The sequence below is a fragment of the Xenopus laevis genome, chromosome 6S, assembly GCF_017654675.1.
Source record: "Xenopus laevis strain J_2021 chromosome 6S, Xenopus_laevis_v10.1, whole genome shotgun sequence".
NCBI classification, from domain to species: Eukaryota; Metazoa; Chordata; class Amphibia; order Anura; family Pipidae; genus Xenopus; species Xenopus laevis.
The window spans coordinates 131,415,690-131,431,533 of record NC_054382.1 but is presented as its reverse complement, the minus strand read 5'-3'; positions in this window follow the sequence as shown (position 1 = coordinate 131,431,533).

The following is a 15,844-nucleotide window of genomic DNA, read 5'->3' as shown; positions in this document are numbered from 1 at the left end:
AAGGATATTAGAAGTCACTGAGGGGTTGTTCTGTGACCATATAAAGGCACAAGGCTGCAGGCTGAGTTATACAGGGAACTCTGAGTATCACTCATGTATTATAAGGGATAATGTACCCCCTACTGTAAATGATAAGGATATTAGAAGTCACTAAAGGGTTCGGTGACCATATAAAGGCACAAGGTTGCAGGCTGAGTTATACAGGGAACTCTGAGTATCACTCATGTATTATAAGGGATAATGTACCCCCTACTGTAAATGATAAGGATATTAGAAGTCACTGAGGGGTTGTTCTGTGACCATATAAAGGCACAAGGCTGCAGGCTGAGTTATACAGGGAACTCTGAGTATCACTCATGTATTATAAGGGATAATGTACCCCCTACTGTAAATGATAAGGATATTAGAAGTCACTGAGGGGTTGTTCTGTGACCATATAAAGGCACAAGGCTGCAGGCTGAGTTATACAGGGAACTCTGAGTATCACTCATGTATTATAAGGGATAATGTACCCCCTACTGTAAATGATAAGGATATTAGAAGTCACTAAAGGGTTCGGTGACCATATAAAGGCACAAGGTTGCAGGCTGAGTTATACAGGGAACTCTGAGTATCACTCATGTATTATAAGGGATAATGTACCCCCTACTGTAAATGATAAGGATATTAGAAGTCACTGAGGGGTTGTTCTGTGACCATATAAAGGCACAAGGCTGCAGGCTGAGTTATACAGGGAACTCTGAGTATCACTCATGTATTATAAGGGATAATGTACCCCCTACTGTAAATGATAAGGCTATTTGAAGTCACTGAGTGGTTATGTGACATATAAAGCACAAGGCTTCAGAGGGAGTATTTCAAGAAACTTGGATGTATTTTCAAAATCCAAGCCGTTTTAAAATTTTAATTCTTCAAATAATGAGATTTTCAAAATTAAAAGTAGCATGTGGTTTTAGAGATGCTGAAATTTGATTGTCTTCCCATTCTTTTAAATTCTAAAAAAAAATGCTTAAATATGATTGTTTTAAATAAATCTGCCTCTAAGGAGCATCCCATCAGTATTTCATTGTTATTTAAAATTCCATTTTTTGCAATTCAAGAAAAAAAAAATGTCAAGAGAAAAACATCATTTATATACTGAATAATATATATTTTTAAAAACTCTAAATAGTCACAATTTATTAAAGGAAAACAAGCTAAAAATGCACTTGAAACAAAAACTGGCTGGTTCCAATAGAAGTCAATGGAAATTGTCTTTTAAAGTTTCAAGCTTATTTATTTTATTCATTTGTTTCCCAGTTCTTCCTGCAAAAATTAAAAAATCGGCCCCATTGAGAAATCTGTCATGAATTATTTTCAACTGTTGATAGTTCTCTAGTAAATCAAGTGATTGGAAGATTTCCATTCAAACACAGATTGGTGTGCCCATTGTTGTATTGTGTTTATTTGCAGGAGAAAACCATATTTTGTCATTTTACCAAAATGTAATTTTGATATATATATAATAAATAGATTTTTAAGAGGCTGTTTTATTAGGGGGTTATTTGTTAAAGTTGATTTTTTTTCTGGTCAGACTTTTTGTAGAAAAAGAAACTCTAATTTCTTGATATTTATTAAATCCCGATGGTGTTAAAAGTCTGAATAAAAAAGTACTCCAACTTAGACCTGCCGAGATCATGCAGAAGTCAATGGCAGATGTCCCATTGACATTGTAAAGATATCCTGATCTGCACTGGGTTTTGTTCAATAATCCAAAGATTTCATGGCTTCGGTAGAGATGGGCAAATTTGCGGCGTTTCGCCAAAAAATTAGCAAAACAGCGACAGCGTTTCATTTTTGACGCCGGCGTCCATTTTTGATGTTGGCGTTTGTTTTTTTACGCTGGCTAATTCGCGCAAATTCGCAGTGAATTTGTGCCTGGCGAATAAATTCACCCATCACTAGGTTTCAGCTATCAAATCCATAAAAATCGCAGGTTTCAGCTGTCAAATCTGAAAAAGTTGCACTTTTCTGCAACAAATCCGAAAAAACTTATGATTCCGATTTTTTCACGATTTTATCAAGTCTTTTCCCACAAAATACATTTTCGAGAAGATTTGGTCAGAGTGGTTTTCAGAAAATAGTGAGAACATTTCTGATTTTATTAAATAACCCTCTTAATGTCAAGATGAAATTTTACCATAATTTTGACAAAATAATGATTTCTACTATAGATTAAAATTAATTGTGTCCAAAGTGTTTTAGTATATTTGGTAAGTACCGTAATAGAAAAATAAATCTTACTTTGGAAAGTACAAAGAAAGATTGTTGATATCTGATACAAAGCATAATATCATTGATATATAAACACGTGCAGCATTCACCAGTCATTTCAATAGCAAAATTCAAAAGTCTACATGTGCCAGATGCTTCAATAATTGTCTGCACGCCCTCCACCACATTCATTATGTATAATATGATAATCATCACTGAAACTATAAAATGGAAGTATTGATTATTACATTTGAAAATGAATTCATTTCATAAATGTTGATGAAGATTCCTATCAAGGACAATGGAACGAGTTGCATTTTGCTGTGAGAAATTGCTCATCTCTACATCAATACAAATAAAAGCTTCTGGTGTATAATGACTTCTTTACAGCAGCGCATTCTGAATATAAAAATTGGAAAATCAGCATGATTTTTTTTCATTTCATGTATTCCCTGATTGATCTTCAATGTATAATTGCTTTTGTGTTTTTGTTTATTTGCCGATGCATCACGTTATTGGATCACATACGCCATTGCCAGGTTTAGCAAATGCTCTTTTGAAACCTATTGATCAGAGTTGGAAAACATTAGTTAAATGAAGCATTTGGTTTAACACAGTACTTTGACTAATTTTATGTTCTGACTGGGATAATTATCTATCATTATCTATACTATACCACTGATCTTTCATTTAGGGACCCAGAGATTTCTATAACAGTTTGTTTCTGCAGAGTGAAGAATGGGGCACATCAAAGCTCAGTAGATGTAGGATGATTAGATGTTTGGGGGGGGGGTGTTTGCAGATGGTGAGAAATAATTGGGTAAGAGGTATACCTTAACTGAATCCATGGTTTTTTTTATCCAGATTATACATATATAATAGATCTGCAAAATTCCACCATATAGGAATGCCACATTTATTACAGCACTGGGGCCAAAAAAACTGTCAGCGTGGGGTTGCTTTTCATGTTGCTTCCATTTTAGGGTCCAGGCAAGGGGTTAGAGTTGTACCCTGGCTGGTTACATAGTTACATAGTTATATTGGGTTGAAAAAAGACAAAGTCCATCAAGTCCAACCCCTCCAAATGAAAACCCAGCCCCATACACACACACCCCTCCCTACTTTCACAAAAATTCTATATACCCATATCTATACTATTGTAGGGGCCCATAGGGGGTTAATCTGCCCCTTCGGCTTTAAGGCCCCGCCCTTTGCTCACTGTTGTTGGCCAAGAGGTGATATGACAACTTCCTGCCACACTGCACTATAGTGTGTGGCCTCTTCCTCTTTGGCCTCTGGATGCTGATCCAGCTGGGTGTGCCCAGGGGAGCCTGGGTGCAGCAAGGCCCAGAAAGTCATGTGTCCAAGTCGGGGACCAGGCAACCCCGTGAATGAAGAATAGAAAGTGACAGGTGAGCTCCCAGTACTAGTACACTCTAGGAGTGTAATATAGTCAGGATTGAGCAGTTCTGAGCTCCAACATAGGAGTGATAGATTGGAGGTATCTCTCCCAAGCCATATTGCCTGTAGTATAGGGATACCAGTGGAGAGGGAATCAGGAGAGAGTGATTGCCCTGAGGTTGATACAGAGACACTACTGGAATATGTCGCAGAAGTGAAGTGGGATACCTGCCAAGTCTGTCCTAAGCGAGTGTCAGCCTGTGTAAAGCTACATGTGATGTGCCTGTGTCTTTTTCCTCTAACCACTGGATGTGAGTAAACATGGGGACATTGTCTATGACTAATAAACAGTTCTTTGTTTGCATCAAAAGAACCTCCTGGTGCCCAATCATTTTTTGTATGCACAGTAGTCTGGGTGTTGTAGTTGCACTACACCTTAAAGGCATAGCTTCCACTTAGCGAAGGCCCGGATCCTGCAGAGAGAGTCCAAATGTAACCCATGCTCCTACCTTAGCTGGACATTAACTATATGTGGTGTGGATAGCCCAGATTAGCTTTACACTAACTATAGAGTTTAGTATCACAATAGCCTTTGATATTATGTCTGTCCAAAAAATCATCCAAGTCCCTCTTATAGTCATTAACTGAATCATCACCCGGCAGTGCATTCCCCAACCTCACTGTCCTCACTGTGATGAACCCCCTACTCTGTTCCTTTAAATGAAACTTCTTTTCCTCTAGTCTGAAGGGGAGGCCTCTGGTACGTGATTCTCTTTATGGGTAAAAAGGTCCCCTGCTATTTGTCTATAATGTCCTCTAATGTACTTGTAAAGTCTAATCATGTCCCCTCACAAGCACCTTTTTTCCAGACCCAAGCCCAACCTTGACAGTCTCCAAAACAACCCCAACCTTAACAGTCTCCCCTCATAATTTAAGTCATAATTTAAGCCATCCCTCTAACAAGTTAAGTTGCACTTAGTCTCTGCACTCTCTCCAGCTCATAGAATACCCCCTTGATTGACCAATTAAGAACACTTGTAGTTAACGAGGTGGGTGGAGGAGAGAAAGAGAGGAGCAGTGAGATTGGGAGAAGTAACATAAGTCCATCAGGATAACTGACCCACACTAACTCTGAAACCCCCATTGATTGAGAAGATCAGTGCAAACATAATTCATCATACAGATTAGAGTTTGATTCCAGGCCAGACACAAACAGGGGTCATTACAATAATTAATACAATGTACAGTTGCATTAAGAGTTAAGTATTACAGATACAAGTGTAAGAGCATTAGAAAAAGGAATGAGTCACTGATAAAATAACAATATGTTTATAATGTTCTTAGTCAGTGTAGCTCACCGCTTTTTCTCTTCTCTTTTTTCCCTTTCCCCTATCTAAGGGGGCTATTAACCATCTGTATTGTTAATATTGAAATGCAAAATAAAAACTGAAGAGCTTGCAATCTAAATGATGGTTTATTTAACATACTAGTAAAAAATTATTTATATGGAAACATTTGTTTGTAATTAAGCTGGTGGGAAATTCTAGTTGGAGTTTAGTTATATTTAGTAGAAGGGGTTTCCAGCATGGATATCACTTGACAGTGCACCAGGCTGAACAAACAAATTGTGTCCCGTTTGTAAATAAATGTGGTAACACATGTTTGATCTGGTCCTTCAATAGTTTCCTTGAGGAGTTCACCCACCTAGGGAGCAATGGAGGTAGATTAGAACGTTGAGTCATGTAAGGCTCACACGCAGGAAGAAGGTGTCTGTCTGCTTCAAAATGGCATAACTGGGATACATTTAATCACAGTGGGACCAACTTACTAACTGAGGCCAAGTGCAAAAACCAATCCAATGCAGGAATATTATATTGATATATGTGGTGTATCATGAATTGTGTATGATATATAGACCAGTCCCTGTGCTCAGGTAACTGAAATAGATTAAAGCATTAGCAGAAAAAAATGGGAGCTAATGGAGCTAGTGATAAGTGAATTTATTTGCCAGGCATGGATTTGCGGTGAAATTCCACACTTCGTCACGCAACTGCAGCAAAAATTTACAGTGACAAAAAAGTCACTGCTACAATGGCAAAAGTCACCATAAGCAAAAACGCCCTTTGACTTTAATGCATTTAAACAAAAGAGTCGCAGAGAGAAAAAAGTCCCCAAGACAAAATTGTGGCTGAGACAAAAAAGTCGCCATAAGAAAAAACGCCCATTGTCTTTAAGGCATGTGGAGTGAGAAAAATTGTTGAACGCGTAAAAAAAAAAATAGTCACAAGTAAAAAAAACGCCCATTGACTTCAATGTGTTTTGGAATTTCGCGAAGAGAAACAGGATATATTCGCTCATCGCTGAATGGGGGGCATCAGATCATCACTGCTAAAGGGTTATTGCATCCTTACACTGCGTCAAAAGGCCAAAAAAGTTGCAGCATTTCTTTAATTCTTTGTTGCAGTATAGTCTTCTTTTAGGTGTGACTATGAAGATTTTTATTCATCCAGGTCATGGTGTATCTAGTAGAAGAAATAGAATAATATATAAAACAAATAGACTTGCTGAGTAATCAATGAAGACATTTCACTACTCATCCGAGCAGCTTCTTCAGTACAACTGACTGGTGTGGGAAATTCTCGGCATATAAACTCTTCCACTAATCCAATCACAATGGCACATTGTAACTCTTCAGAGAGGTGACATCTGAAACTCACAAAGGTGTAGATTCTGTGTAGTTACTGTGATAGGATTATCCAATGTGTCATGTGACTCCTAGATACAGGCAGGGCCGCCATCAGGGGGGTACAGGGGGTACACCTGTACCGGGCCCGGGGCTAAAGGGGGGCCCGGCTGTGCTGAAGACCCGAAGTCGCGCCGAAAATTGGATGTGGAGGAGAAGTGCAAAGTTAGGGATTATCTGCAAGTTCCACTATCAGTAAACTCAATTTCAAGCTGTGACACAATGCACAACTGAAGTTTTCATCAGCAGTATGAAATTTGCAGACGATCCCTAACTCTGCAATCTCGCCCTGCCCCAGTGCTTTTCAGCCAATGACAGCGTCTCCCTTCCTTATGTCCCGCCCCTGTAAGCACACGGTTCCTCTTTGGGCTCTTTTCTTTATGACACAGAGAGAGTTGAGTGGCAGCATCCTGGAGCTTGCAGAGAAACAGAACATGAGGGAGACAAAGCAGTTATGTGTATGTTGTGCTTAATATTTGCCTAACTATGACTCTTTGTAGTGTGATATATTTAACTACCACAGACCCTGTGTACAGAGTTTGCCTAGTGCTGGTATCAGTAGAAACCTGGATCCTGTTATATACAGTGTGTGCAATGCCCACTTATACAATGATTTTTTTTGTAGGGGGGCCCTGGCACTGATAGTTTTTTTTTAACTTATGGGGGGGCCCTGACCACCAATGTTTTTTTAGAAAAACATTTACGGGGCCCCTGGTGCCAATAGTTTTTTTTTTTAACTTATGGGGGGGTCCTGACCACCAATGCTTTTTTATAAAACATTTATGGGGCCCCTGGTGCAAATAGTTTTTTTTTTAACTTATAGGGGGGCCTGACCACCAATGCTTTTTTAAAAAACATTTATGGGGCCCCTGGTGCCAATAGTTTTTTTTTATACTTATCGGGGGGGGCTGACCACCAATGCTTTTTTAAAAAACATTTATGGGGCCCCTGGTGCCAGTAGTTTTTTTTTTAACTTATGGGGGGGCCCTGACCACTAATGTTTTTTTAAAAAACTTTTATGTGGGACCCCTGTCGCCAATTTTTTTTGTTTTTTAAATTATAAGGGGGCCCTGACCACCAATGGCTTTTTTTTGTGAGTGGGGGGTTTACCATTTTAAGCAGTTGTGTCTTTGTGGACATTTTACTGTGGTGTGGGCGGGATCTGCGGTGGGCCTTGGGGGTGGGCGGGGACCGGGGGGCCCAGAAAATTTTGCTGTACGGGGCCCCGTGATTTCTGATGGCAGCCCTGGATACAGGTGTTACTTGTGAGAGTTGCATGAATGGATGTGTGAAGTGTTCTGAATCCGCCGGGTACAGATGTTTCAGATCTTAGAGTCAATTTTAAGGAAACAATTCTGTTTCTAATGAATTGGTTCTTAAGAGTAATAAAATCTCACCTTGTAATTGAAGGTAACTAGTGATTGGTGAAAAATTTGCGAAACGGTGCCGGCATCTTGTTTTTGATGCCGGCGTCCGTTTTTTTGGTGAAAATGCGCCAGGCGTCCATTTTTTGGGACGCCAGCGAATTTTAGCGCCGTTTCACAAATTTATTCGGCGGCGGCGAATCGCGCAAATTTGCGACTGGCGAATAAATTTGCCCCATCACTAAAGGTAACTAAACTGTATGAATCCATATTGTTGAAAAACAATCCGATTGGGTTTATTTAATGTTTAATTTAGCGAAATAATTAAAAAAACTGCAAAAAATAGGCGACAGCATTTTTTTTCACATGAACATTTTTTTATTTTGTCTTGGCAACTTTTTTATTTCTGTAACTTTTTTTTTAAATGCATTAAAGTCAATGGGCTTTTTTCTTACAGCGACATTTTGTTGCTTTTTCAGGGAAAATTTGAAGATGGAAAAGTGCGGAATTTAGCCTTGAATCCATACCTCGTGAAAAAAATTCTCTCATCACTAATGTTAATAAGTTGTAGGACCATGCACCACAGAACAGCACTGGGATAATGTAATTACATTTTTAAACAGGCATGAGAGCTGTTATCCAGAATGGATGCGTGTAACGAAGACTCACCCTGGTAGTCTAGTGGGGGGACGGCAGGGACGCCCGCCGTGCCGCTTCTCTTCTTGCGCAGGCTTCTTAGTGCGCACATGCGCACTTCCGGGTTTAAAGGCGCATGCGCGCTGACGACATTACGCCAGCGCGCATGCGCCTTTAAACCCGGAAGTGCGCAAGTGCGATGGAGCCAAATTTAAAAGTATTAAAGGGGCATTCCCACTGATTGTCATTGCCCGTGATAGGATTGATATCCTGGTGCTTCTTGTGCTTGCTGATCCTGACCTTGATTCTTGTTTGATAACCCGTGTTTGACCCTGCTTGTATACTGACTACTCTGAACTCTGAATATTGACCCAGCCTGAACTTTGACCACTCTCTTGCCTGATCCCATCTGTCTGATTGATACCCGGTTTTGACCCTTGCCTGCCTGACGATTCTGATATCCGCCTTCCTCGATCCAGCCTGTCTGACCATCTGCTTGCCTTGACCTTTGTACCGTGACCTTCGGCCTAAAGACTCTGCTAAACAGCCGTGCCCCTTCACCAGCCAGAACATCTCCCCTTGCACCACTCGTTAAGTCCAGGTGGCACCCAAGTAAGTTGAGGGCTCCTCCCGAAGCCAAACGGTGGTCACACTACTGGTGAAGCCGAGCCGAGACCAGGGTGCTTGGCATTTGTTCTGGTATCGGGTGCCGGTCGTGACAATGCGTTTTCTGGAAAATCGGATATATCTGTGATTTGGCTCTTCATACAATAAGTCCAGTAGAAAAATCATGTAAACATTAAATAAACCCAATAGGCTGGTTTTGCTTCCAATAAGGAATAATTATATCTTAGTTGGGATCAAGAACAAGCTACTGTTTTAGTTTAGATAAAGGAAATATTTTTTTTCAAAATTTGGATTACCGGTATTTTATTATAATGGAATCTATGAGAGACATCCATTCCGTACTTTCTGGATTATGGTTTCCAGATAACGGATCCCATACCCGTATTTCATGCCATAGAAAAACATTTTCCATTTTTTTTCTACCTATAGATGGTTGCATTGCTTTAAAACTAACTTTAAAGAAAGTTATGCCATAGGCATGGTGCCAGAGAGAAACAAAATATAATATTCTAGCTGTCAAAGCTGGATGTTATTCATTTGTTCCCGAGAGATTTTATTCCTGGTATCTTACGAAATTACAGAACTTAAAGTTACCTGAATGTCAGTAAACAGATTAATAATGGTCCCAATAAAATCCCAGTTTCCCATGACCACCCCCCACCCACCCAAATGGTAGTGCTTCCTCCATCATTCATTCTGACCCTCTTCCAGTTTATTTCACTATTTCTTTGCTAATAAGTCCTGTGGGGAAACAACAGTTGTAGGTCATTCCCTTGTGCAAGAAATATTTCTGCAAATGTAGATTCCATCAGAATTAATAATCTCAACAGGACACGAGCGCCAAGCGGCTTTTGTAAAACTTCCCATAATTCAGTTGATGTAACGTTTAACTCATCCTGTGATACAGTTCAGATTCTATTATTTTATCATTAGAGGAACACGAGGGCCAGAATAGAGTTGATGTTCTACATAGTTTAAGATCAGTTCAAATTCCCCAGATAGGGAAAGAATACAAATTGTCTTGCAGGGTGAAACTAAATATTCTTTATTGGATGTTATTTTGCTCTTTTTATTGATTGGGAAGCTTAATCTCCATATTCATTGTTTTACTTTGAACATAGAAAAGCTAAAATGGAAACAAGATTTAGGGCCTTATTTATGAAAATTCAAATTTAAAATAAAAAAGTTTGACTGAACTAGAATCCACAATCGGACCTTATTTATTATTTAAAAAGCATGACATTTTTCAGATTGGGTAGAAACTCGATAAAATCGAGTGAAAATCCAAATCGTACGTTTTTTTCCATGAATCCCTCAATTTTTTTCGCTTTTTCCTGAAAAGTGAAAACGTTTCACATTTTCACAGAAATAGTTGGATTTAATTTGAATCCCTCAATTTTTCTGGCTTTTTCCTGAAAAGTGAAAACTTTTCTCATTTTCACAGAAATAGTTGAATTTAATTGCAGCGCAGACCACAGAAACTTCCAAATAGGATAGGGACCTCTCCCATTGACTTATACACAACCTCAGCAGGTCTGAGATGGAGTATTTTTGGATTCTGACTTTTTCCATCCTCGGGGTATAATACATCTCAAAAAGTGGGGTTTTTTTTCCACTAAAATTTTTTGGATTTTATTGTTACATAAACTTTTTTGAGGTTTTTTTTTGGATTCAGACTTTGATAAATTTCAGGTGCAAAGTGCCAGTTTTACCCAATGCTTCCAGCATAAATGCAGCCATGCTCCGACTGGTGCATCGGAGGCCCACTGGGGTGCTACTTCAAGGGCCCATGTTGCAACCTCCCGGACCCCCTTCCCAATGTTCCCACCCTTGCCCCAGAGAGAGAGAGAGTACACACATATGCACCATCACTTTTACCTCCTTCCTCCTCAACTCTGATCTGGAATGGGTCTGGGTCAGTGGGACCTACAGTAACAGGGTATTTTCCTGGTATCCCAAAGCCCAGTTTGGCCCTGAATGTATTTGATGCAAAGTTTGTGGTAGCTCCAGGATTCCCATCCTGCATCCTGCATCAGTTGCTGTTTACTTGTCCTCCGCAGATGTTATTTTAAAAATGATGCAATCCCAACTAAATTTGCAGCACAATAGCATTCAGATTGCATCAATTTATATGGACAATGGCCTGCCTTTTAAAGCATGTGGTTGCATCAGGTGCATTATAGCATAGGAAAACTGCTGCATTGGGGGTAAAACACATGGGGGCAGATTTATCAAAAGTCGAGGTGAATTTTCGAATTGAAAAAATTAAAATTTCGAGTTTTTTGTACCTCGACTAGGGCATAGTCCAAATTTGATTCGAATTTGCATAAAATTTAATGTACTGTCTCTTTAAAAATTCAAATTTGACCATTCACCATCTAAAACCTGCCAAATTGCTGTTTTATCCTATGGGGGACCTCCTAGAACCCATCTGGAGTCAAATGGTGGAAAAATCAAAGTTTTTTTGGGAAAAGCTTCAAATTGAATTAGATCAAATGCGCTATTTCTTCGATTCGTACAATTCCAATACGATCGAACACGGACCTATTTGGTCGAATACCGACCTATTCGACCAATTTGAAATTTGACCATTGATAAATATGCCCCATGGTGTCACTAATGGCACATTGCACACTGAGCCCTCCTGCCAAAGTCATTGAAGAGCATGATTTCGGACACCTATGTGAATTGCATTGATATGAATTCTCATATGTTCTCTGGGTGCCTTATTTATCAAAATAAATTTTTTTTAAAGTATTTAAATAAAATAAAATCTGACCAGACTAGAATACACAATTGGACCTTATTTATTATTGAAAAAGCTTGATTTATTTGGATTGGGAACAAAAACGATAAAATCTACAAAAATTTAAATCATACAATTTTTTCAGATTTTTTTCCTCGAATGCCTCGATTTTTTTTGGACTTTTTCCCGAACAGTCCGAATTATTCCGATTTTTGGAAGAACAGCCTGAAATATTTGGATTTTTGGGCTTATTCCAGCGCAGACCACATAAACTTTCATGTAGGATAGGGACCTCTCCCATTGACTTATATACAACCTTGGCAGGTCTGAGATGCTGGATTTTTGGATTCTGACTTTTTCCATCCTCGGAGTATAATAAATCTTGAAAAATTTGAGGTTTTTATTTCCACTATAAATTCAGATGTTATAGTAACATTCAGACTTTAATAAATAACTCCCTATCTGTAGAAATGCTGCTTAATGTATTGCCTATTTTTAAGGGAATCATCTCAAGTTATTGTATTTGGAATCATTATGCTGAGGTAGTGTAGAAATCCGCTAACACATCCATATTCTGTATGTTAGTAAATGAGAGTAATAGTCTTCCTTAGTGGAAGCAGATCCACATCACTAGTTTCCCTAATGATTGGCTGAATCCTCCCTTCAAAAATCCAATGTCTGGGAAGTCATGCATAGTATATTAACTGGACTGCTTCTTACTGACTATGGGAGCTAAAGTGTTTACGATGAAGAGTTGTTGATTAAGAAGCATCTGACAATTAATTATGCAGTGAAGTTCTCCCTTAACCTAAATGAGCCCTAGTCTATCCTTGTAGATGAAACTCCAGAACTGATAACATTGTGGTGCTGAAAGGCAGCCGTAAGCACAGGAATGGGAGAAAACGATGAAAAGCAGAAAGTCTTGTTTTAGTGGGATTATCGTTTTAATTATTTATGCCTCTTGAAATTAAATGAAGGCACTTAAGAAGACATGATATGGGTATTTTTATTAGCTGGAAAATAGACTTGAAATTGAGTGAATTGGCTTGAAAAAGCCCATCACTAAAATCCAGGGGAATTATGGCACTAAATACTAAATATAATCATTTAAAAATTCTGTGCCTTTTCTGAAATATTCAAGTTTATCTTCACTATCTCAGCATCGGTTTCTATTCTTTCTGTCTTCATGAAAGAGTTGGGTGTCAGCTTTGCATTGACAGTTACCGTATATACTTGAGTATAAGCCGTCCCGAGTATAAGCCGAGGTACCAAATTTTACCTACAAAAACTGGGAAAGCTTATTGACTCGAGTGTGAGAAATGCAGCAGCGTCTGGTAAGTTTCAATCAAAAAATTGAGGGTTTCTGCTCCCATTGGAGATGGCAGCGTCTCATTTTTGGATGCCGGCGACCATTCTTAGACGCGGCGACCGTTTTTGTGATTGACCCGAGTATAAGCCGAGGTAGAGTTTTTCAGCATATTTTGGGGGCTGAAAAACTCGGCTTATACTCGAGTATATACGGTAGATCCAATATATTCTTTAAAAGGGATACCTTCCCTAGCAGATGTATTAGAGCTCACTCAAATAACCGACTTCAGCATAAACAAAATCTAATTAACTAATTAACTGACTTTGGCACAAACCCTGCATGTAGGGAAAGAAGATTCCTAGTGATTTTAGCTCTAAGTGAGCACTTTTACGCATTTGGGATGTTGCTGTTCTAAATAAATACATTTTTTAACTACATAGTGGAGAGTGATCCAGTTTGTGCCAACCTTTTTCATTTGATATATTGCTAATTGTTCCCTCCATGTCCTCACAAGCTTTCAGGATGTATGAGCTATTATTTAATACTCTGTATTGTATTACTCTGTATTAGTGTATACCTCAAATAAAGCTGTCTGGTTAATATCCTGAGTGAATCTGATTGGTTCAAGTCAGGCCCAGGGGGAACTTCGGATTTGAGTAAGTATTTATTTGAATCCAAGAGAGACTTACTCATTGTGGGCGAGAATCATATATCCCTAGTTGAGAATCATATCGATAGACGAGCGCCAATATATAAGAATATATATATTTATATGATTATTTATATATGATTATATGATGATTTCAATTGTGGCAGATGCAACTTGGAGCTTTAGTTGCACTAAATCTTTAGCTCTTTGTGCCTGCATTGCTGGTGAAAGTGCCAATTTGTTTTAGAAAATTGCCCTTTGAGTCCTGCATTATGTTCCTAAATGACTCCTAAGGTTTCAAATAATATACTGATACATAAACACTGAAAATCCAAGAATAAATTTGAAGCACCCTTAAAAGGGACAGTGATGTGCCATTGTTGGGTAAGACAGCCCCCAACACTTACTTACCCACAGCTAAATTTACGTGAACCTCACAACGCTGGGGGGCTGATTTACTAGCATTGAGATTTATATTTTTTTTTTTCACTAATTTGTGGGGTTTTTTTTTTTTAATTTGTCTGAAACTCCAAAAATTCAAGATTTCTTAACTGTAAAAGCCACAAAAAAACTCTAATATAAAACTTTGGCAAGTAAATGCAGTCAAAGTCAGTAGGACCTGTGCTGATCCTACAGGACTTTTTTTTTTAGCTATTCAGACTAGTAATGGGCGAATCTGACCCCTTTCGCTTCACCAAAAATTGATGAAACAGTGACAAGTCTATAGGAGGCAATATTTTTTGATGAATGACAAATGTTTTCACCCCTTATGGATATAATTTTTGCAGCGAAACTTCACCAAAAAAAATGATATGGGCGACAATTTTTGCCACGCAACAATTTTTTTTGTAACGAAGTTTCCAGAAAAATTCTGCTCATGTAATACTGTCAATACTTGTATATAACAAGGTGCAGAGGAAGGATTAATAAGTGCTATACTTATGGATTAAACCTACTGACTTCTCTGTAACCCTGAAATCACAGACATTGCTAAAGAAAATATGGAGGATACAAATTTCCTCTACAATCAATTTTCTAACACAGCAATATGTTCCCTCACCGATATAATAAGAGTCTACAAAGAACTTGGGTTTTCATTCAATCAGGAGAAATGATTGTTTTGCCCATGGGAGATATGGGCTGAAGTGAAACAATTATTTTACTATTTCTCAGCAATTTGCTCTTATCTTAAGCCCTTGAAAGACGGACTAAAGTAATATGAAAATGCAATATTAAAATCTCCTCATGAGCAGCAACTGGACATCCAGTGATTGGAATATTCAACAGGAAATAATGGTAATGAAAAACATAAGATGACTCAAGGTGGCAGGCAAAAAAAATCCAAATAAGGCATTTATATTCAGATTTATTTTACACAATTTAATATATTCCATGTTATAATCAACACTGTTATAACAATTTGTTCCACACCACTTCACCAGCTTTACATACTAAAATATAGATTCAGGCTGGAAATATTCAGCCCCTATTAATGAGATCGGTTTAAACAACCAGAGGAGACATGCCCCCATATGTAATAAAAGGTCTTTAGTTTGCCCAAGAGCAGGAAATGATAGGAACCAATACAACGTTTGCTTTGAAACAAGTTCTTCCTGCTGCTATAGGTAATTAGACTAGTAGTAAACTTTGCACCTTTTATTACATTTCACCATTAGACTTACATCAAAGAAAGATAAAAATAATGTACCTCTTCAATGAGAAATACCGTCTGTTACTTAGGGCCTTAGTGGGCTCAATGTCTTGTTTGAATAATCACACCGTTTTTAATGTCTTTGATAATTCACTGCCCAGACAGGAAGATAGTTTTTTTCACAGTTCATGTACAGTAGATATGGTGATGTCCATCTTGGTCTTTCTAATCCATAGAGGTTTAACATAATATTTTTTTAATTTGGTTACAACATAGAGTAACTAAAATCTGCAATGGCCTTCAGGATATTAACATTTAGGGCACCCGTATTGGATTATTCATGGAGGTGTAGTAGATGGGAAGCATTGGGGATAATGGTTGGGTCAGGGCAGGAACCTTCACTTCCCACAGCTTTAATAAATATATTTGCATATGTTAACACTTAGGGGCACATTTACTTAGCTC